Raw genomic sequence first — 23818 nt, 5'->3', positions numbered from 1 at the left:
GGAGAAAGTACTCATTTAGCTATACTAGGGTTATCACTATCTACTAATAACTGAGAGGTTGAGATTAAAATAAGAATCCATTCAATATTGGCTTTAATACATAGTATACAACTTGATGTTAAACTTTGTGTTGTAAATTATGTGAAATTCTCACTTCTGAGAGGAGGCTCAGTCTATCTTATTAATCTGTCTGTCATATTTATAGAGTCCCTACATTGAAAACCCTGTCTAGTTGCTCTTATATAGTTAGAACTGGTGGATCTTACATAATGCTTCTATACAAGATTCTGGTGCCCAGTTAAGCAGCCATACTTTTTTTCCTGAATACTGTGCTTGACTTGAAAATGCTTAAATTGATTTAACCATGTACATAGTAAATTAATAAAAATTAATAACTATATCTTTTAGCTTTAAATGTATAGATCACTTGCAACAAAAGTGTAAAGCATTTGAGCTTTTCCATAGGGCCATGAGGACCTTAAGTGTAAGATACATCTGATAGCCCAGTTTGACAAATAGTCAGCACTAAATACACATTTGCAGGGTGAAAGAAGCCAATACCAGGCTTAACTTTAATGAAAAACCTTTTTTTTTTAAATGGGAGTATAGTTGCTTTACAATGTTGTGCAAGCTTAACTTAAAAAAAAGCATTATTATTATTATTTCTCTTTTCTAGACACTTTACTGATTTGCTTCATTCAGAGTTGCTGTTTTGCTGTTATTGCTTTACAATGTATGATATTAGAAAAGTTCAGTAGCTCAGTTGTGTCCAACTCTGCAAACCCATGGATTGCAGCACACCAGGCTTCCATGTCCTTCACCATCTCCTGGAGCTTGCTCAAACTGATGTCCATCAAGTCAGTGATGCCATCCAATCATCTTGTCCTCTGTCAAAGTCAAATCCTGGATTTACAGATTCTTAGAACTGTAAATGCCTTGAGATATTCTAGTCTAACCACCTCATTTTAGAACTGGGATGATTGCCCTGTTGACACAACTTGATTTTATATATATATATATATATATATATATATATATATATAATAATTTTAGTTATATATATTTAAAATGTATATGAACTAATCATTTGGGATAAGAGTCTAAATATATTTACAAACACATGAAGTTAGCTCTTCTTTCTTTAAAATATCCATAGCACCTACTGAATGTACATGAATGTGCAATTAAAAGAATGTGAGGATGGAGAAGTTACTGATTATCACCCATTAGCCTGATAGGAATGGTTAAAATGTGAAACAATTTCCAGCAACATGTGGAATTCTGGCTGGCTGCTTTTTTATTTCAAAGTCTGTTTTATTTTCTGAAACAGTTTCTTATCACATTTATTTATTATTTCTCAAAGGGGTGCTGGGAAATATTCTGCCTTTATTGCTATTCTCATGTTCACACGTGAGAAAATCAAGTTCACACAGAGCTTAGCATTCTCTTCCTGGAAATATGTACTTAAAATAACCCACAATACACTCAGCTATCTGTCACTCAGCTCAGCACCCTTTTCTAGTCCTTTCTCTTCCAGCCTGAGGGCTTTCACACAGATGAAGCTGATATTACATGGAAATTCCCCAAATCAAGGCTTGTTTAAAAATCCCCAAGAGACACTGGACTAGGCATATCCCCATGTGACTGAAGATACATGCACACAAAATGATACCAATAAACTTGGGAAGAAGACATGTAATATCAAAAATGCACAATTAATAGAAGAGAATGGTTGTCTTCAGTGTGGAGAGGTGAAATAAGAGGATGTTGTGAAAACAACATTAAGTTTTATTTTTGCTTCTCCCCACCCCTATTCCTCATTCCAACCCAGTTTTCCAAAAGTATCTTATTCCAATGTTTAAGAAAAACTTTAGTGTTTTTCTCTGCACATGGTGGAATTTCACCAATTTCTTCGGAATGACAAGTATCAGAAAAAGTTCTGTGGCTGCTAAAGTCACTGTTCCATAATCTACCAAGAGTCAAGATCTCACAGGAAGAAAATTTGCAGTAGATTAACTTAAAGTTAAAAAAAAGGAAAAAAAAAACAACTGACAGTCAGGAGACCACTTGGATTTTAATCTCAGCTCTGTGCTGTTAATGATAACCACTCATAGCTAAGTACTTTTTTAACAGTTTATAAAACATGTTCACATTTATTAATCTATTTGATTTTCATAGCAACTCTTCAGGGGAGCTGTTTTATAAATGAAAGAACTAAAGCTCAGACTGCTTAAATGACTTTTTAAAAATCATTTTAGAATATTTATTTTCACTTATTTATTTGGCTGCACCAGGTCTTAGTTGAGTTAAGGCATACAGAATCTTTGGTCTGTGTTGTGGCAGGCGGAAACTTTACTTGCAGCATGTGGGATCTAATCCCCTGACCAGTGATTGAACCCAGGACCCCTGAAAAGGGAGTGCAGAGTCTTAGCTACTGGGCACCAGGGAAACCCCTTACGTGACATTAAGATTGCTTAATTTGTGATCTATACTTTTTCTGTGTTCTGAGGGCAGGTTCCTAACCTTTCTTTGCTTCACATTAGTAAATATAACATTTGCCAATTGACTTTACAGGAATGTATAAGAGAAAAGTGATGATACTATGAATGAAATGGTTACTTGGGATAAAGTGCTAAATAGGTTAGTTAATATATAATAATAAATAATAAATTGAGTGTTATTTAAATTAAATAATGTATAAAATAAATTGAGTACTAAACATTGTATTAAATTATTATATATATTATGTATAAATAAATAAATAGATTATTTATGTGCAAATAAGTTTACACAATATATATGTATATAGGTAGATATAGTTACCATTATTTGTATGTTATTATTATTATATGGCTTATTATTACTTTTGAAATATTTGCAACCAAGTCTTTGCAGTTTATAAACTATCTTAAAGGGATGGTATTTAGCAGGGACCTAGGAACACTCAAATTAGATCCATACAATCAAGCAGCCTTCTCTTTGAGTTTCTCAAGAGAAGTAATGCACAGAATCCAGTGTTGGGTGAAGTATCTTTTCATCTATTAGCTGGAGATCTGGCCCCAAATCCAGGATAACTGCCAAGTGAGATTTGTTGGATTAAATTGAATCTACAGTTGAATCTTGGATTTTGTCCCTCCATTGAGGAAGAAGCCCATTAGCCAGAAAACTGAAGAGGAAGTATGTGAGGAGGGCGTGGAGGAGATGAATGGCCCACTGCTCTCCTGAGGATAGGCCCAGCTCTCCTTAATACTCTGATCTGGAAAAGCTACAGCATCTGACCCTAAGGAGCTCTACGCTAAGGCTTTAGCACCTAATGCCTAGAGAACTAGCCCAATTGGAATCCTTGAACTTGATCAATCCCTAGCAATGGTTTTCTTCTATGGAAGGCAAGAGTGTTAAGAGTGCTGGCTTGAAAGTGTTGCTGAAAGTTCTCCTAGCTAAATGTTTCCAAAGTAAGAAGAATCCCCAAACTTGGAAATGATATTCAGTTCAGTTCCGTCGCTCAGTCATGTCCGATACTTCACAACCCCATTAACTGCAGCATACCAGGCTTCCCTGTCCATCACCAACTCCTGGAGCTTTCCCAAACTCATGTCCATCAAATCAGTGATGCCATCCAACCATCTCATCCTCTGTCATCCCCTTCTCCTCCTGCCTTCAATCTTTCTCAACCTCAGGGCCTTTTCCAATGAGTCAGTTCTTCGCATCAGGTGGTCAAAATATTGGAACTTCAGCTTCAGCATCAGTCCTTCAAATGAATATTCAGGGTTGATTTCCTTTAGGATTGACTGGTTTGATCTTGCAGTCCAAGGGACTCTCAAGAGTCTTCTCCAACACCACAGTTCAAAAACATCAATTCTTTGGAGCTCAACTTTCTTTATAGTCCAACTGTCACATCCATACATGACTACTGGAAAAACCATAGCCTTGATTGGACGGACCTTTGTTGGGAAAGTAATGTCTCTGCCTTTTAATATGCTCTCTAGGTTGGTCAAAACTTTCCTTTCAAGGAGCAAGTATTTTTTAATTTCATGGCTGCAGTCACCATCTGCAGTGATTTAGGAGCCCCAAAAAATGAAGTCTGCCACTGTTTCCACTGTTTCACCATCTATTTGCCATGAAGTGATGGGACCGGATGCCATGATCTTAGTTTTCTGAATGTTGAGCTTTAGGCCAAATTTTTCACTCTCCTCTTTCACCTTTATCAAGAGGCTCTTTAGTTCTTCACTTTCTGCCATAAGGGTGGTGTCATCTGCATATCTGAGGTTATTGATGTTTCTCCCAGCAATCTTAATTCCAGCTTGTGATTCATCCAGCCCAGCTTCTCTAAAATTCATTCATTCATTCCATAACATTTTGTGTTAGGTATTACACTATGTATTGGGATACAGAGATGAATATTTGCTTGTGACTGTGTGTGCATATAGAGAAAGAGATATGGACAGATTATGAATAACTGACTTAAGTGAAAACTTCCCAGAAATTGTCCACTCAACAGAGAACAGATATAGAGGTAGTCCTTCTCTGGAAATAATTTCTTGGAATATAGATTCCTGTAGATTATGTGGAGATAGTCAGTTATAAATAATATATAAATTTGAGATATGTAAGTTGAAAGAATTCAATGTAGATGGTAGAATAGGCAAAGAGAAGTCTGGTGTTTTAGAGCTTTGGACAGAAGAAAATGCCGGTATTCCCCCAGTACTATTTTAGAAGTTCTCTCAGCAATGGAGTCCTATTCTTCTGACAGAAACATTCCTTAAAGACTGGCATTTTGGTCAGTCACCACTGAAGAAGTGAAATCATCCCTCCAAATTGGCCAGCCTCTTGGGCTTTGGGTCAGAACTTTCCCTAATACCTCCCTCGGCATCCTAAGCTGCCTGTTGGAAAGGAGACTTGATTGAAATGGCCACCTAACTTTTCTGTCTCAGGATACATTTTAGCCTTCAGAGAATAAGTTAGCACTCTAGTTTCTAAGGCAACACTAGTCATACCCACTTGTCTGTTATTTTTATCATGGCTCTTACTTCCCTGCCTTCCAGAGAGCCATGAGAACCCAATGTCCCCAAAAGTCCATACATGGATAGTTCTGTCTGAGGTATGTCTGGTACCCATGTGCATGTGGGAGTTCACCTCCCCCGGCCACCTGCTCCTCTTAATTAGGATTGCAACAGCAAGCCTCCAGGCTTCCTGGCCTAGACCCAGTCACACTCACCAGTCCCCAAGCACTGACTTCAACTCTCAGTTTTGGTCCTAGGTTTGCATACAGTTGAAATAAGTAGTTTTTGTCAAGATTTTACTATTTCATTTGCTTGTATTTCCCAATTCTGGTCCCCCAAAGCAGTGTTGGAGGGACATAAGTAAGCATAATAGATGGCCCCAAATTTTAAGTATGATCCTGTTTCTATTTTTTTCTATTAAAAAATTTTTTTTACTTATTTTTTTAATTTATTTTTGACTGCCCTGTGTGTTTGTTGCTGGGAGAGGGGGCTACTCTCTAGCTGTGGGATGAGGGCTTCTCTTTGCATTGACTTCTCTTGTTGTAGAACACGGGCTCTAAGGCATGCAGGTTTTAGTAGTTGTGTGCACGGGCTACATTGCCATGAGGCATGTGGGATCTTCCCAAACCGGGGACTGAAACTGTGTCCCTTGCACTAACTGGTTCACCAGGGAGGTCCCTGGCCCCTGTTTTTAAAAGTTCTGTGCCTTGTTTACCACTGCATTACTAGGACCTGATAGTGTTAACAATGCATAGAAATATTTTTTGATTATCAATTCAGTTCAGTTCAGTCACTCAGTCTTGTCTGACTCTGTGACCCCATGGACTGCAGCACTCCAGGCTTCCCTGTCCACCATCAATTCCCAAAGTTTACTCAAACTCATGTCCATCCAGCCGGTAATGCCATCCAACCATCTCATACTCTCTCATCCCCTTCTCCTCCTGCCTTCAATCTTTCCCAGCATCAGGGGCTTTTCCAATGAGTCAGTTCTTCGCATCAGGTGGCCAAAGTATCGGAGTTTCAGCTTCAGCATCAATCCTTCCAATGAATATTCAGGACTGACTTCCTTTAGGATGGACTGGTTTGATCTCCTTGCAGTCCAAGGGACTCTCAAAAGTCTTCTCCAACATCACAGTTCAAAAACACTAATTCTTTGGCCCTCAGCTTTATTTATGGATTTCATTATCAATTAATTAACCATTAGTGAAATAACTGGTTAAGCCGTCATTAATTAATTAATCTAGGATGTAAAAATCCAAATGAAATAATCAAGTCAGTAATGGATAAATAGAAAATGAGTCAGTTTGACATCAAGTTTGTAATTCATTTAAGAAGGACTGTTAACTGAGGGCTGAGATTTTAGTGATGGTTTTCAGGTGGATCTGGGGCTCCGGAAGCCTGAAGGAGGAGGAGCCAGGTGACTGGAGTCCCTGAGGCAGAAGGTGCAGGATCAGAATGGGAAGGCAAGTGGTTTGTGTCAGAACAATCAGAGAAGAAAGAAAGAGGGTGATTATGAAAATCACTGTAACATGCGAAGTCAAGTTTTGACTTAATCATTTTGGTGGTAAGATGATATTGAAGATTTCTGAGCAAGGAAATTCATGATAAAACCTAAAGTTCCGGGCTAAATATGTATTTTTATTTTTCATATCAGAAGAGGTAATTGTTGAAAACGTGAGAACAAGTGGAAAAGATTTTTTTAAACCCACTAACATAAAAATTACCTCTCCCTCCCTGGTTCCTAAATATGACCCTCACTGTATAGAATTTTTTTGACAATACCTGCCTACTTTACTGTGTTTCTGTGAGTACCTGTGTGTGCTAGCAAAAGGTAAGCCCCTTTTTGGGAAGGGGCCATACAGGACCTTATATGGGACCAAGAAAATTTCAGAATGGGCAAAGTACTTCATAAATGTTTGTCCTATGAATAAATAAATGAGCATTTAGTTTACAAAGCAACTTCATAACCATTTTATCTCATTTAATTCTTACATCTGCCCTGTAAAACAGATATTATTTTTCTTTTCATTTATTTTTACTAGTTGGAGGCTAATTACTTTACAATATTGTAGTGGTTTTTGCCATACATTGACATGAATCAGCCATGGATTTACATGTGTTCCCCATCCCGATCCCCCCTCCCGCCTCCCTCTCCATCCCATCCCTCTGGGTCTTCCCAGTGCACTAGCCCTGAGCATTTGTCTCATGCATCCAACCTGGGCTGGTGATCTTGAAACAGATATTATTATCTGAGGGAGATCAGGCCTGGGCATAGGGGGAATGTCAAAATTGTGGGGAAAGAAAGAACAAATGGGAAAATCAGAGAGGCCAGAGAGGCAAGACAACAGTCAGGACACCAGTGGCAGGAGCCACCAAAGACAGAAGCAAGTGAGCTGGGGGACAGCATTGGGGTCAGCTCTTCAGGGGTCACAGACAAGACTGCTCAGAGGGGGGGGAGGAGGGGACAGAAGGCAAAATGTCTAGGGCCAAGAAGAAGGGAGGTCATGGAAGAAGTGGGGTGGGGGGAGACTGCATCACAAATGCATCGTTTGGAGAAATTTGACACTGAAAGAGAAGAGTGAAGCTCAAAGAAACAAGATGCAAGGTGATTTTCCCCCAAGCCTCGGACATGTTTTGGACAGAGGTCACTGACCAGTGCAGAAAGAGGCATGCACGCTGGTGCGTGAGGTGAGGTGCTACTGGACAGCAGACAGCTCACGTCTCACACGTGCTCTCTCGCGGATATCATGTGATCAACCCCAGCATAGCTTGATCAGTGGTTAGATGTATCTAAGTACATAGCTAGTTTGCTTGTTCCAGACAGGCATCCTTCCCCATGTATTACCAGACTCCACTATCTTTGAAAATATGTTTTCTCTTTCTTTGGATCTTAAAAATAGTCTGCCCCCCAAGAGAAATCACTGCCTCTTAGATGACATTCTGCCAGGCCAAAGCTACAAAACCTCACCCAAAATAGATCAAATATTTTAAATATTTTCTTATTTGCACCCCTTACAAGTATGCCTGCAATGCAAAGCCAATTATGAGACTGACTTTTTTTTTTTTTTCCTGAAATGAGAGAAGACATATTTTCTGGTAAAAAAGTGGACACTAGGTCTCACCACATGGTGTTGGTTGGATTTCAGCCAGCCTTCCCTAAACCTAGGACAGGGAGAGGGAATATCTACAGCTGAGTTAACACGTGTAGAGTAAGGAGGTCTCTGTTAGCATTTACCATCTGGGAGTCTAGCTCGTGCACTTGTCTGAGCTTCCCCATTAGAACAGTGATTCTGTAAAGGCAGGTGCAGTGTTTTTACAAGATTACAAAAGGCGCATAGCCTAACTCTAAGCCTTTCAGGTAATAGGTGTTCAGAGGTTGGTTGAATGAATGAATGAACAAAACTATCTGAGAAGAATCCAATTTACAGCTCTGAGTGACAAGAGGAATTTCTTGTGAATGAAACCTCTTTGCTTTCTCTGCGGGGAAAGCAAATCCAACAGAAAGAGTGAGGGGAGAGTGGAAGCCATAGAGCCATCAGAAATAGGGAGACAGATTTCTCGCTGGAGGCTGAGGGAACTGTTCAGTCCTCTTGGGGAGAAGTGGAGAACAGTAACTTGTCTCAGACCCTTCTTCCCGCCACACTGGATCTTCTCCGACCTCACTCCCTTTCCATCTTGTCAAGTCCTACCCTTATCCCATGCAACCATGTCCTTCTTCTTCTACCTCGTGCCTCGGGAGACCAGCCCGTCCTTCTTTCTTCTTTGCCCCATAAGTGCAGGCTCTCCCTTCAACCATACCCTATTGATAAAACATAGGCTATGGCTTCAGGCATTAGCCCTAAGGGTAACTACTGTTTCCATGGTGTCAAAGCTGTACTACAAATGTGTGACTAGGTTGAGGACTTCCCATTCAGGGCAGATCCCCTCTCCTGCTAGTCAGGCTGGCCCTGTGAAGAACACCACTGGTCTGAGGACAAAGGAGGACAATGGCTTTTCCCAGTGTCCTATAGGTGACCACATACTAGTGACCTAGAGAGAGAGTTCTCATCTGTATAGCAGTTTCTTTAAAAAAAAAAAGTTTAAGGATAGAATAAAACCTGTGTACATGCTCTGGAATTAACAAATGTAATAATTTTGTCATCATTGCCTGAGATCTTCTTTTATATATTGCAGAAAATTTTCAAGTTCCTTGATTTTGTGGCCAGTACCATTCTCTCTCCCTCTCATGGGAAACCACTGTGTTGAACTTTGGGGCTTCCCAGGTGGTCTAGTGGTAAAAAGTCTGCCTACCAATGCAGGAGATGTAAGAAATGTAGGTTCAAATCCCTTGCTTGGAAAAATCCCATGGAGATCACTTTGGTATTCTTGCCTGGAGAATCCCATAGACAGAGGAGCCTGGCAGGCTACAGTCCATGGGGTCACACAGGGTCGATCACAACTAAAGTGACTTAGCAGTAGCATGTTGAATTTGGTGTGGTTCTACCATCACAGGTATTTATATAATTCATAGGAATAGAATCAATCATCCATCCCTTTTAGCTGCTATATAGTATTCCATCCTATACTTTAGTTTATATAGCCTCTCCCTCACTGATGGCTGTTGGAAATTTTGCAATGATATTGCAATTATAGATGATATTCCAAAGAGCTGCCTTTTACATGCTTGCTAAAGAATGTGGGAGTTTCCCAAGAAGATATACCTAAAAATGGAATTGCTAGATAAGAAATGCATACACAGAACATCACTGGATGTTGCCAAATCACTGCCAAGTGAATGTGCCAATTTACTTTCTTACACAAAATATATACACATTACCAGCAATATTTAGTTTTTCAAAATCAAATGTCTTTATCAATTTTCTGGTTATGAACTGGTATTAATGTATTATCTTGCATTTTCTGGTTACTAATGAGTTTGGGCATCATTTCATGGTTTTTGGCCTCTGAATTTCTTTCATCTGTGGATTGTAATATCCTATTCCCATTTTCCACTGGGTTTTTCTCTGTGTGTGTGTCTTTGTGCCTTTCTCTCTCTCCCTCCCATATCTACCACAATTGACTTTCAGGCATTTTTTGATATTCTAGATTCTAATCTTTTGTTTTATACCTTGCACATCTTCTCTTGGCTTGTCTTTTCTCTTTGTATATGACGGCTTTTGTTGCACAGAAGTTTTTACATCTTGAAATCTTGAAGTAACTAAATTTTCTTTAGTTTAAATTTCTTTAGCTTAATTTTTACTTTATAGAAATAAATATTACTTAGCTTTTTCTTAGTTAAAAAATGTTTCAAAATCTCAGTGGCTTATGGCAGACATTTATTTCTTACTCTTTGGTCAGTAGCAACTCTGCTAGTCCTGGTTGGGTTCACTGGCCCAGCGGAGCTATTTGTGTGTCGTCTTCTGAAACTCAAGCTGAAGAGCAGCCGTGATCTGAGCTGTATTGGATTCCTGCTTTGCTGTAACAAGTTACCACAAACTGGGTGGCTTAAAACGACAGAAATTTATTTTTCCACCATTGTGGAGGCCAGGAGTCCAAAATCAAGGTGTTGACAGGGTTGCTGGCTTTTTCTGAAGACTCAGAGAGAATCTGTTCCACGCCTCTCTCCTAGCTCCTAGTGGTTGCTGGCAATCCTTAGCATTACAAATATTTATTTACTGATTTGACTGCATCAGGTCTTATTTGCAGCACCCAGGTACTTCTCTGCAGCATGTGGGATCTTTCACTGTGGTGCGAGGGCCTCTCTCTAATTCTTGCACTCAGGCTCCAGAGTCCATGGACTCAGTAGTTGAAATGCATAGGCTTAGTTGCCCCACAGACTTAGTTCCCCCATGGCATGTGGGGGAAACTTAGTTTCAGATCAGGGATCGAACCCGTGTCTCCTGCATTGGATGGTGGAGTCAACCACTGGACCATCAGGGAAGTCCCTGTCCTTTTCTTATAAGGACACTTATCACTGGATGTAGGGCCTACCTAGATGATCCATCCAGGCTACAGTGCAGGGGATCAAAAAAAGTCTGACACAACTTAGCAAATAAGCACAACACAGATAATCCTGTATGATTTCATCTTGAAATTCTTAATTATTAATACATCTGCAAAGACCCCATTTTCAAACACATTGACAGGTTCTGGATGAATATATCTTTGAGGGGACAGGAAGACCCCATTCAATTCCATGGCACCTATTGTTATCACAGCAAAGGGCAGACACTCAAGAGTAAAAGCAAAATGTGATGCCTCTTAAAGCCTCCACTTGAGATGGGCACATTGTCCCTTTTAGCCACATCCCATGATTCACAGCAAAACCCAGGTCAAGACCTCCTAGGAAGAGCACCGCAGTAATACAAGGCAGAGGACATAAGCATTTAATCCCAGTCACAGAGGAAGTGAATATTTGGCTGTAAGAATCCAATCTATTACAAACCACATTATTTTTGAAGTCAAATCATACATGCAACTTTCAATAAAAGGCAGTCATCATCTTCCTCACCCACTCCTGTAACTGATCCTCCCCTAGGCAACGACTCTCAGTGACTCCTTCTCAGCCTCCTTTTCTGGGCTCTAAATGGGGTGTCAGCTCCCACACCTCTTCTCTTCACTGCTTGCATCATTTTTTTTTTCCTCAGGGAACTTATTCCTGGTTTAAAAATACTATCTATAAATGGAAAACTCTCAAAGGTGCGTCTCCAGCCGCATCCTCCCCCCTTAACCCCAGATTTGTTCATCCCAGGACCTATCTGTTCTTCTACTTGGATGCCTCTTATCATCTTAATATGCTTAACATATGTCTCGTGTGATTCCCACCCCCTCCTTGAAATCTATACCTCTCTCAGTGGTCCCCGTTTCATGAAATCACACTCCCACTCAGTTATCTGGACCATGAAAGGAGATATCCTTGATTCCTCTCTTTTTCTCACATCCCTCATTCAAACCATCCAGATGTGTCCAAAATCCAGTGCTTTCTCAGCCCTCTGAGCACAACGGCCCTAGTCCCAGGAGAACCTCATGCCTAGGAGGAGGCAGCAGCTCCCTCCTGCTTCTTCCCTCGCGCTCTTGCTGCCTATTCTGCACAAGTGCGTGTGCATTCTGCACAAGTGTGTGTGCACTCTGCCAGAGTGACCCTTTTCTCTCTGCTCGACACCTTCCAGTGCCTTTCCCTCTGACTTGGAACAAAACCCAAAGTCCTTGCCGTGGCCATAAGGTTCTGGATGACCTGAGCCACTGGAAGTCACTTCTCCCAATTACTATGAAATCTCTGTTATTCCTTCAGTATGTACCTGCTATGCTTGCAGGCAGGAATGCCCTTCCTTCATGTAGCCTCACTGCTTACTCCTTCATTTTTTTTTTTATCCACTTCTCTATTGAAAAACTTTTCCAAAGAGGACTTTCTGATTTCCTCTCTTCCTCTGCACTTTCTTATTTTTTCTGTACAGCACTTTCCCCTGCCTCATATTATATATTTATGTATTAGCTAATGCGTTTATCTGTCTCCCTTCATCAAAATGTATTTTGTTCACAGTGAACGCCTAAAACAGGCCCTGGCATGTGGGTGAGACTCAATAAATATTTGTTCTGTGAATGAATGAACTATTGTAGGGGGAGTTGGTAATTGCTTTCATATTCCTAACAATATACTAATTCTACTATTTATTAAAAACTCAAGAGTAGACATTTATTACTAATTTCCTGCTAAACAAAATGCAGATTTAGCTCTCTTATCTAGCATCATCCTACTAACATGTTCTTGCTCATTCTCCTCTGAATCTAATTACATTATCACTGTTTTGGTGAATTCAACATGTAATGTTTACACAATTACACCTGTAAATTTTTCTCACAGTTGACCTGTGAGAAAAAGGTCATAGCTACTTTTCCTTTCTCATACAAATATTTAATTTTTTCTGAAATTATAATGACCTCAATCTTATAGTTACTTATTTTCTACATACCTATCATAAATACTTTTCCCAAGAACCTAGGTAATCTATCTACTTGCCTTTTTCTTAAAATATCTTTCCTGGAGTCCTCTGCTCGAATCTCTGCTAATTGGTTTCTGGACCAGCTGTTGTCCTGGAATTTTCTTTCACCATCATTATGGGACCACTTTTTACCTCTGTCATGGGTTTGCATCCCCTGTTTTCTGATCCTTGTCTTCAAAGCTTCTTGGTTTCTAGTTTTAGCTCCTACTTTTTTCTCCCTTTAAAATATATAACCTCAAGAACTTGATGACTTCAGAAGACAATATGTTTTCATTCATTTTACTGGATGACCAGTGGGCCCTCTGAATCTGGAAACTTCTGCCCTTTAGTTTGAGGAAATTTTAATTTATTATTTCTTTCATAATTTCCTTCCCACAATTTTCTGGAGTGCTCAGATGTTGGCTATTTGCTTGATTCTCTAATGTTCTTTTCTCTTTTTTCCCATCTTGTCTTTTTCTTCTACTTTTCTGGAAGATTTTTCTAAGCTTTATCCTCCATTTCTTGAATTGAATTTTTATGAATTTCTGTCATAATATTTTTCATTTACAATAGTTCTTTCCTATTCCCTGCAAATACCTTTTTACAGAGTATTTCTCATTTCGTGGCTACAGTATCTTCTCTTATCTCTCTGAGAATGGTAATTATTGTTTTCTTGAAGTTATATGGTAATTATAGTTTTCTTGAAGTTTTCTTCCATTTCTCACCCTCCCCCCTTTTCCTCTGAGTTTCTTTTTTTCTGTTGTTCTAATCTTTTTTTCAGAGCTTTCCTTTAACTCGATGTTCATATTTAAGAGTGAGATGCTAAACAGTTGATTGAAAGTTCCTTTCAATTCACAAACGTTCACAAAAGGGTTTTGGGTGATAAGACAGACATTTCCAGGGTCCCTCAAATTTTGCCTTTAGATCCTTTTTCCATGGGTCTGCCAGTTTCCCTGAAGTGGGATCCCCCAGTTTCCTTTCTGTGGAGTCAGGCTCAGTGTTCCTTGAGCAGACATTCATTTCAAAGTCTGTTTTCAGCACAGGGCATCTTTTCTGTCCACTGCTTTGCCCGACATTCTGAGGCCAGCACTTCCCTTCAGAAAAGCAACTTCATGTCTGTCTGGTAGGGTGAGGGGTGGGCATCTGGGTTGGTGGGGGCAGAGGAGAATCTAGGCTTCTAACTGTTCCTTATTTGAGTTTTCAGCCTAACCTGTTTTCTGCTCCATCTCTCATCTCAGTGATTCCCAAGCTTCCACATCCTGAGTTTTTCCTGGTTCTGAGGTTATAATTGGCTTCTTTCTTGTCCATCAGCCTTCTGCTCCACAGGGCCAGAGTTCAGTTTCTCAGCTCTGGTAAGTCAATTACTAACCATCCGTCCACTTTCCATATTTCAGAATTTGGCTCACATCGACCTGTGTTGACTCTTTTCCAGTACTTTGCCCTGTAGGATTTATTTATGATTTTTTATTTCTTTGTTATCATTTTGATGAGATTTGGGGAAGGAGCAGAAATAAATGAGGGATGTGCATTTAATCTGCTGAGTTTAACCATATCCTCGATCTTTTTTTTTAGTCTTTTCATTTCTATGTTCTGCTTTTTATGATTTAAGAATTCTGCCATCCTCTATCTTAAATATATTCTCCTACAATTTTTCCTAATCATTTTCAAGTTTTGTTTTTCATGTAGTCTAGATTCTTTTGCTGTGGGTGGAAATTCTGAATCTAATTGTATTACTTTCATATAATTGGTTGTAACCTTACCATGAAAAAGACACCATTTTCTCCCTAATCTATAATGCCTTCACTATTATTTTAAATGTTTTCATAAATGCTTGGGACTGTTTCTAAGCTTTCTACCTTATCCTATTAGTCTATTTGTCTTATTTTAACTAGAATTGTCCTATAAATATATTGGTGCTTTTCTTTAGATCTTTACTTTTCCATATTACTTTTAGGATTATTTTGTCAAATTCTATAAAATAGATCATTTAGGGATTTTAGTTGTAATAGTAAATGCATAGGTTTATATGAGAAGAATTTACATGTTTATAATTTTGAGGTTTGCCATTTTATAAAAGTGATATATTTCACCATTCAGGCAGACCTTTTATGTCCTTAAATCCAAGACATAAGCATTTTGTAATTTGCTTGCACATATTTTGTTACATTTATTTCCCAGGTAATGCACACTTTTGTTGCTAATAATAACATATTTTTCCACTATATTTTAAAATTAAAGATGGCTGGTTACAGAAACTCTGAATTTTTGCATACTGAACTTGATTCCAATAATCTTGCTAACCTCTTTTAGTAGTTCTAATATATTTGATGATTCTCTTTCTACATAGATAATCATATCATAGCAAATAAATAGCAAATAAATAAATCATATCATAGCAAATAGCATGTTTTTCTTTCTAATTTCATGAGCTATTTCTTTTTTCTATTTCTTTGTCTTGGCTAGGACTTCCAATCCATTTTTTAATTGCAGAAGATATAATAGTCATTCTTGTCTTTTCATCAATTATAATGGGAATACTTTTAAATTTCATCATTAATTGTGATGTTTGCTCTATATTTCTGGTAAATCTCTCTTATGTTTACAAAGATTCTGGTGCTAGTTTTTTAAGAGCTTTTTTTTTTCTATAAGTGATTACTAATTTTACCAAGCATTCAGTTTCAGTTCAGTCGCTCAGTCATGTCCGACTCTTTGCGACCCCATGGACTGCAGCATGCCAGGCTTCCCTGTCCATTGCCAACTCCTGGAGCTTGCTCAAACTCATGTCCATGAGTTGGTGATGCCATACAACCATCTCATCCTCTGTCATCCCCTTCTCCTCCCACCTTCAATCTTTCCTAGATCAGGGTCTTTTCCAATGAGTCAGTTCTTTGCATCAGGTGGCCAAAGTATTGGAGTTTCAGCTTCAGTATCAGTCCTTCCAATCAGTCCTACCAAGCATTATTTTTTATCTATTGAGATGAGCTTTCACTTTCCTTTTTTCTATTTTTATAGACTTTTAAACTGCTAATAGTGTATAATATATCAATAGATTTTCAGATTTTGACCATCACAGAATTGGCCCTGTCTTTTTTTTTTTTTTTTTTTTTTTGCACTGTTAGATTCAATATGCTAATTTTTTCATCTAGGTTCATAAGTACATTTAGTCTAATTTTCTTTTCTTTTTCTTTCTTTCTTTTTTTTTTTTTTACCATTTTTGTTGTCCAATTTGATATTAACATTCTACCAATCTGATTTTATTGTTTATAAACTTGAGTTTCTGGATATACTTCATTTGAGTAAAAGAAGGTATGTGTGTAGGGGAGACAGGTTGTTTTACTGCCTTTTAAAATACTTGAAATATCTGTGCAATTCAATAAAGTAGATATTTTAAGTTGGAAGAATGTATATTTTTCATGCAACTCAATGAATTGATTTTAATTTTGAATGAGAAAAGTATGACTTGCTTTTACTTTTCCCAAATTGACCCACTAGCAAAATAAAACTGCTCACCACTGCAAGCTGGCAAATCCTCAGTTGGAAATGAAAGAATACCATGAATCATCCAGGTGTTTCCAAATGTCTTTTTAGAGTTGTTATGGTTCGATCAGGTAGATACAGCCTATGCTAGGCAAGCTGTTCTTTATCTGGGATGATCCAAGTGGGAAATATATTCCACAGAAGTTTCTTATGTAAATCCTGTATTTTTAGTGTCATTTACAAATGACTTCTGGAAAAAGTGAATATTATTATCCCATGACTGAGATTGGCAACATATATCTCTTTTCTTTCTTTTTATTCCCTTTCCTTTTTTATTCCTGTTTACTTTTTTTTAAAAGTAAAAGGACAATGAAAAAAGAATTTTTCTATGTCATGGTGTATATTACATGAAATTTGTTAAATTATTCTTCCAACTACATAGTTCCTGCACAATAAGTCTATTTTCAAATACACAAAATAGGCTGAATGATTGCTCATCCACAAAACCCTGGACTCAGAATTTATCTAGGGAAACATACGTCTCTTTTCTAAAGACATAATCCAAAAATATTTAGCCATTTATCTCCTAAAAACCATGCAAAATGCATGTCCTTTCTGTGTTTCCTGCTGATAATACTTTCCCCATTTGTAGCACAACTTTTCTTTCCTCTGGAAAGCTGGTACTTATTTTATTCATAGATGATCCTGCCCTGATCCTGCTCAACCAAAGGGTATTACTCAAACAAGCAGGGAGAATGCTGCTTAGGATATAATCAGCGGTGGCCATGGAAAGCAGCACATCGAACAGTCCTCAATGAGTTACAGTCATACTTCCTGGAGATCACAGGCACCACACCTCTCTGGACACAGGTCCTATCTTCACATAAACTTCACCAGCCGAGTTGTTTTCAGAGCTTATGGATGCCTGCCCTACCAAGTGTTCAAGCTCAGCAGTTTATCAGACTACGGAGTGTTATTCTATCTTTACAACCTGTCCCCAGCAGCCCAAACTGGTTGTGTTCCCAAAGTTTATTTCCAAATCATTTCTTTGGGATCAGAGAGCATTTTCCCATAGGAACAATTTTTATAAACAGTGGTGTTCCACAAATGCCTGGTTGAGCCACAGCGTACTTGAAATGCAGCAGTGACTGTCCTATTCCCACAAGCTATTATTTATTTTGCTTCCCTGGGAAAGTGCATTCTGGGTTTCAACTTGGGATGCCTGGAGCTCACCTCTCCCTCCGCCTGGCAGCCTTTGCTGTAGATTTTTTTTTTTTTTTTAGGCTGTGCTGCAATAGCTGTTGGAAAGAGGGGACAGAATAGCCTTTCCCCCAAAAAGGTGAGTGTAGGTTGACAGAGATGCCTCTGGGTAACTTAGTGCTTTGGAACTGAGGAAGGAAGCCATGATGGGGCTCAGTCACTTCCCCAGTCTTCTGAGGGAGGCAAAATGGGCAGGGACTTTCTCCTGAGTACAGCTCATTTCTAATTCAGATCTTCCTAAATAGGAAAAAGGCATATACAAGTTATACCTAAGAGTTTTGAAGACCATGCTTCTGGGCTTGTAATTAGCCAGGCAAAATATTTTAACTCCTTCTGGTCAGTAATGGAAGAGTCTCCAAACACAGAGCAATAATGAATGAGACAGAAATGTAGCACCTAGCCCCAGCACCTGGCTCACAGTCTCTTGTTACTGAATTGAGTACTGATTGACTGAGTAAATTCTGTATTGAGAAGTATAAGACCACAGAATATATATACACACAGGCTAGTTAATTTCATTTTAATTCAGCCTCTCCTAATTCTGACCCTCTCACAGCACATATCCTATCAAGGAAGAGTCGTTTGGAGTACTTTCAAGAAGACATGAGGATGTCAGTGTCATCTCTGTGGGCATATGCATCCATCCACACCAGCTCCAAAGCAGCTGCTGGATCCCTTCACACCCTCTCTGCTGTGCACAGCTTCCAGCAATATCTGTCACCAAATCTGAGTGAAAAGAGGGGAGAGGGAAGGAGAGAGAAAGGTGATGTGGAAAATCAAAGAGGATAGCCAAGTCTATGGGACCCTGCCTGGATGAATTTCTGGCAGCATACTTATTCTACTAAAAAAAGACCTGCTTTTTTTTTTGGATTAGTTGTTTTTATAGCACATATTTTAGGAGGCTGTGCCTCTTTCAGTTTAAAATTTAGCCTGTACATTGGACCTGGGTCCTAGCCATTTCAGGCTTTAAAATTGCATACACAATTAAATTCCATTTTGTATGTACAACTACTTTTAAAAGAAATAGGCTATCTCTCAATTAAAAAGCCTTTCCCAACCCCCACCCCAATAAACGTACGGACTGTTAAGTTTAAGTTTCATGGACTGTGCTTTCTTTTTAAAGCTCCATTTGTGTTCTACAAGACAGCCTCTTTCTCCAAGATTAACATTTCTTATGATTGTTCCTGACAATGGATTCACTTCCAGAGGCCCTGCTAAGGATAACCAAAAAAGGGCATGTAGCAGGCTGGTTTTGGCAGCCTGCACGCAGTTTCAGAGCTTTTTAGGTCTTGGTTTTTTCTGATGAGTGATTTCCTGAGCATGCCTAGGGAATGACAGGCATCTCCAGAGGCAGGCTGCATCCACCTCGGCTGGGGTGTCGTCATTGGCTGCCTATTAGAAAAACTACAGGACAATGCATACCACCGATGCCGACTGTAAACATAGGGGATATGTGTTCACTTAGCATGGACTTCTGGGAGGGGCTAAGGAAGGGCGGTCTGGAGTTTTATTGAATAGAGCAGTGTGTATTAGGCTGCCTGCCTGCCTGCCCTCTTGCTCTGCTCCTGCTTAAAGAAATCAGTCCTTCCTTTCCGACTTAGTCCCCGGGAAGAAGTTTCAGCCTACGAGGTAAGGCACAGAGGGCTTTCTTTTAATCTCCTCCAGAGAGCGTGGGGGCTTTCTCTGGGTTTCAGTCAGCATTCCTGGGCAAGGTAGCTGGAGATGCAAGATTATAAAAGCCAATAAACCACGCAAATGCTCGGGATTGGGCTTTGCTTCCCTGCAGATGTTCCCGGAAGACAAACAGGATGAGATTTCAGGTTTTGTTCTTAGAGTCTGGATGAGAGAAGAGATTGTAGAAAGACTTATATTCAGGGACCACTGGCAGCTTGATAAGATAGCGTTTTGTTCAGGAGTGCCCTGGGGATTATACCTGATCGCCATAGGCCAGTGTCAATAGTGGTGTGGTGCCTATTTGCTCATGCCAGCCGTCTCTCCTGCATCTTTTATTATCAGAGATTTAAAGAGGTTTTGCTTTAAAAACAACAATAACTTTCTAGGTGGATGAGAAGCCTAAAGTGATAATTTTTAACCAAACGCATTTACATTTTATTCGCTACCAGTGCTTAAGACTTGACTTCTAGAGCTGCAAGGAGATAAGGTCAGGGGTGGGGGGAGGCAGAGCACTGGCATTTAGCATAACCTGGGTTAATGTAACTGATCTGCTATTTGCCCAGACAGAAGATGCCTCCCGTGATCTGTTTCCTATAAAACCTAATAATGAGAGAATGCATGTGCTAGTGGGTGTGTTTTTAGAAATCGCATTTCACATCTGACCAAACTATTTCTCAAGAAATCCTATTTTCTGTTTGAAAGCATGCCTGAGTGTCACTGTAGAATTTGAAAAAGGTGTAGGTTGATAGTTTGTTCTGGGAAGGGAGGGAGCAAGCTTTCATTTCAAGATAGTCAGACATATTGGGGCATCTTAAACAGTAGTGTAAGGCAGCTAGTTGGTAATAGCGTGGAATTCCTTTTAGAAAGAGATGGTTGTAAAGGGTGGGGAAATTTGAGTGGCAATACATGGTAAAAAAAAAAAAAAAAATGAGTGAGAACAAAGTACTTGGTATTTGTGGATCCCATCTGTTAATCAGACTATGCAGATGGACTTGTGAGCCGGAATAGTGAAATCCTTCTAACGTGTTTGGCAAAACCAGACGTGGATGTCTAGAATTTAAGTGAAGACTAGGTGGTATAGGGCAAGAAAGACATATCTGAGCTTTTTTTTTTTTTTTTTCAAAAATAAACCTGGATATTAAAGGTTTCCAGTTCCAAATGACTGACTCGATTTGATTTTATTCCATGAATAGAGGTGGTTTTGTGTTGAGATTCATCTGCCTTCATATTTAAAAGTTTGGGGATAATTTTCTTGAGAATGCTTCCCTCTCCTTCTAGAAGTGATATATGAGAACAGAATTCCCTGTGAGTTTCTCTTCCTGGAACAGTTCTGAGTAAGTGTGAAAGAAAGGCTGCAGGCAAAGCTATAGTTTGATTATTGTCATTCCCTCGAAGAGATCAAGTTCCAAACTATTTTCACAGTGTTTTTAATGTCAATCAAAATACAGAGAGCAGTTTCTTTCTCAACTGCTCTCTAAACCATGTAGGGAATGTAGTTTGGGAGGAAATCTATAATCTTGGGATTTGAGGATAAATTCCATTTTGAAACCAACATCTCTGAATCCCTGACAGTTCAAACTTTGCTACCACCACTCTCTCCTACCTTCCTTGTGTGCTCCCCACCCCCCAAACAACCACAAAAATACATTTTCTCAAAATAATGCTTCAAGTGTTCTACTCTATGTAGTGATGGAGCAAGGGGATTTGGGCATTATACTTTAGGTAGGACTTCAGGCCACTCTTTCTGCTACTTTTGTTGAATATTAGCTAGCACACATCTCCCCAAATAGTAAAGCAAAGGAACACAATGAAACCACAGCACAAAAATTTCTCTTTGATTAAAATCATTTAATAAAAAGAAATACAATGGCAAAAATCTGGACTAAAAAGTCACTTGTGAAAGGTGATCTCAGCACACAGGAGGAATGTACAATGAATTGATCCATAGGTAACATGCTAGGTTGTTTCCATTATTCCAAACCAGCAGAATGTACCATTTAAATAATTCAGATCAAAAGACTGCTTTAGATAAACAGACACTTCCTACATTGAAGAGAAGGTTCAAAATGAAGCTTAAAGGATTTAAATGAGATGCATATAAGTATTCCCTGACAGTGAGGCCATTAGCAGTTCTAACTGGCTCTTGTGACTGGTCTGAGGATCCGCTCTGGAGCAGATAGTATAGGGTGATCCTGTATCTGGCTATATTTTCTATTCTGATGAGTACAATGTGCCCGTGTACATGCTGACTCAGTCATGTCCTACTCTGCGACCCCATGGACTGTAGCCCACCAGGCTCCTCTGTCCACGGGATTTCCCAGGCAAGAATACTGGAGTGAGTTGCCATTTCCTTCTCCAGGGGATCTTCCCAACCCAGGGATCAAACCCAGGTCCCCTGAGGCTCCTGCATTGGCAGGAGGGATTCTTTACCACTGAGCCCCCCTGGAGAAGCCCCCAAAATGTACCTTAGTAGACCTTTTCTTAGGAACACACATAGTTATCTCCATTTGTCATTTTCATGGTAGAACGGTTACTGGTTAGTCATTCTTTAGCAAGACAAAAAAATGACCTGTACGTGGGCATGAGGGGAGACTGGCAGGTTCCCCATCTGCCTGCAGCCTGTCACATGTCTCAGAAATGTGGTAGGGTGAGGCCATGGTGGGGGACCAGGGAAAATGCTGACGGGGTGGTATGCAAATAGCATGGTAGGACTAAGGAGGAGGTTAGAAAGATGCTGCCAAAGAATTTTCAGACTTTAAAAAAGAATTTTCTGGGTAAATTCTCCCAGGGCCCCAAAATAGAAACATTTTCTCCTTACTGAAAGGCCTTCATCCATCAAGTTAATTCAAGTTTGATATTGGAGAAATGCCCATAGGACTGGAGTAGTTGGTTAATTTAAAGAGATACTTGTAGCTCTGGCTTCACTCCTGAGAGTCAGTCTGAGTACTGGTTCTCCTGTTTAAAAAGCCCAGAACTTTGAGGGAAGTCATCAATCTTTGACCTCATCTGTGCAATGGGCCTTCTAATGCTTCTCCTACCTCCCACAGTGGTTACGATGTGTGAATGAGATGTTCCCGCTTCTTCTCTATAGTCTGTACACTCCACTGCCTTCAGTTTGAGTCCTTTGGACATTATGCTCATTTTGGCTAGTATCTCCCCTTCTTGTCTATTTTCCCTAATTATCTGCTCCGTTCTTCCTCATATTTGAAGACCTTTGAGTGATACCTGCTAGATCCTGGTTCTTTCTAGAACCAGAACCCAGAGTTTAGGGGATACTGGTCCACCCCAGTCTTGACTAAACTTTGGCTTTCATAATCAGAGGCCAGGAGGACAAAAGTTTCAGGAATCGAATAAGATGGGTCATCAGGGTTGTGAGGCCACATCCAAGAACCAGGAAATCTGAAGATCCTGTTGAATGGAAGACCAGTGACAAGGCGCTGACAACAGAAAGGCCTTGGTAAATGAGACAGTCTCTCTGCCCCCAGCCAAAAGCATGGGACGAATCCCAGCATGTCAAGCCTGGGCCTTGTGAGGAGGCTGAGGTAATTGAGAGCACCTGGCTGTGTTCCTGTTGGTATTGAGACCAGAGAGAGCCACGCATCTGGCCTCTCATCTCTGCTTGCTTCAGTCTTCAGCACCCCCAGCTGGGGCCCCTGTGACGGACCCTGTGGTGGCATCCCTCACTTCCTACCCCAGGCCTCCGCCTCTACCAACTTCTCTAGTTCTTCCATCCCCAGGCCAAACAAAGGGGGCTTTCCTGATCCAACACAGACAAGTTACAGTGGCTGGGCTGTAGGATGAGGCCCAGACAATAGCAGAAGAATCAAGCCTAGATATGCTCAAGATAGGGAAAGAGCAGTTTCTGTGGTAAAGAGCCACTCTTCGGCTCACAGGCTGGCTGCTGGTGGGCGAGTGCTGTGAGCAGAGGGGAGAAGGCCAGGGTGATGGGGTAGCGGTGAGGAAGAGGGGATGGGGCTGCCCTCTCAGCCGTCCTTCCCTGTGCTGTTGTTGTTGTTTTCTCACGGAAGCCTTTGAGAAGCTGATAAAAACTCTAAGCCCTCAAGGTCCATTGAGAACCCACTTTTCTGACTGACTTGTGAGAAAGCCTTGAGCCGCTGGAGGTTGGGGTGGGCAGTGGGATAAAGTGTTGGTTCTCCCTGGAGACAAGAGTGAATGGGAGCAGAACATGTGAGGAGGTGTCCTTCCTTGTTTCCCAGATTCTTTGGAAGAAAGACAGGATGGTGTAAATATGCACATATATAGAAGGAGATTACCTCATATGGCCTCCATTTCAAAGAAAATATCATCTCTAGAGAAACAGTTTTCTGTAGGGAACTGAGGGGCTGAAGAATTCAGGAAAAGCTGCTATTACGCTCTTAAGTGTATGCTGAGAATTTAGTAAAAGGATTGATAAGAATGGTTGAAAGAAAATGAATATTTGGGGGAATA

At 40.0% G+C, this 23818-nt stretch overlaps 1 protein-coding gene across 6 annotated transcripts in view; it reads left to right on the top strand.

Annotated features, from left to right (window-relative positions):
* Nucleotides 1-23818, top strand: part of CALD1 (caldesmon 1) — a 227327-nt gene that overhangs the window by 5535 nt on the left and 197974 nt on the right. For 2 of the 6 annotated variants that reach the window (XM_070465537.1, XM_070465539.1), the window contains exon 1: nucleotides 19024-19324. The exons of 2 other annotated variants lie outside the window; for them this stretch is intronic. The gene's annotated coding sequence lies outside the window, so the exon portion shown is untranslated. Of the gene's footprint in view, nucleotides 1-19023; nucleotides 19325-23818 lie in introns of those variants that run through there. 2 more of the 6 variants (XM_020880051.2, XM_020880053.2) reach the window with 2 other exon arrangements.

The sequence above is a fragment of the Odocoileus virginianus genome, chromosome 1, assembly GCF_023699985.2.
Source record: "Odocoileus virginianus isolate 20LAN1187 ecotype Illinois chromosome 1, Ovbor_1.2, whole genome shotgun sequence".
Taxonomy (NCBI): domain Eukaryota; kingdom Metazoa; phylum Chordata; class Mammalia; order Artiodactyla; family Cervidae; genus Odocoileus; species Odocoileus virginianus.
Note: the sequence above shows the minus strand (reverse complement) of the source record. Positions and strands in the feature narration are given on the sequence as shown.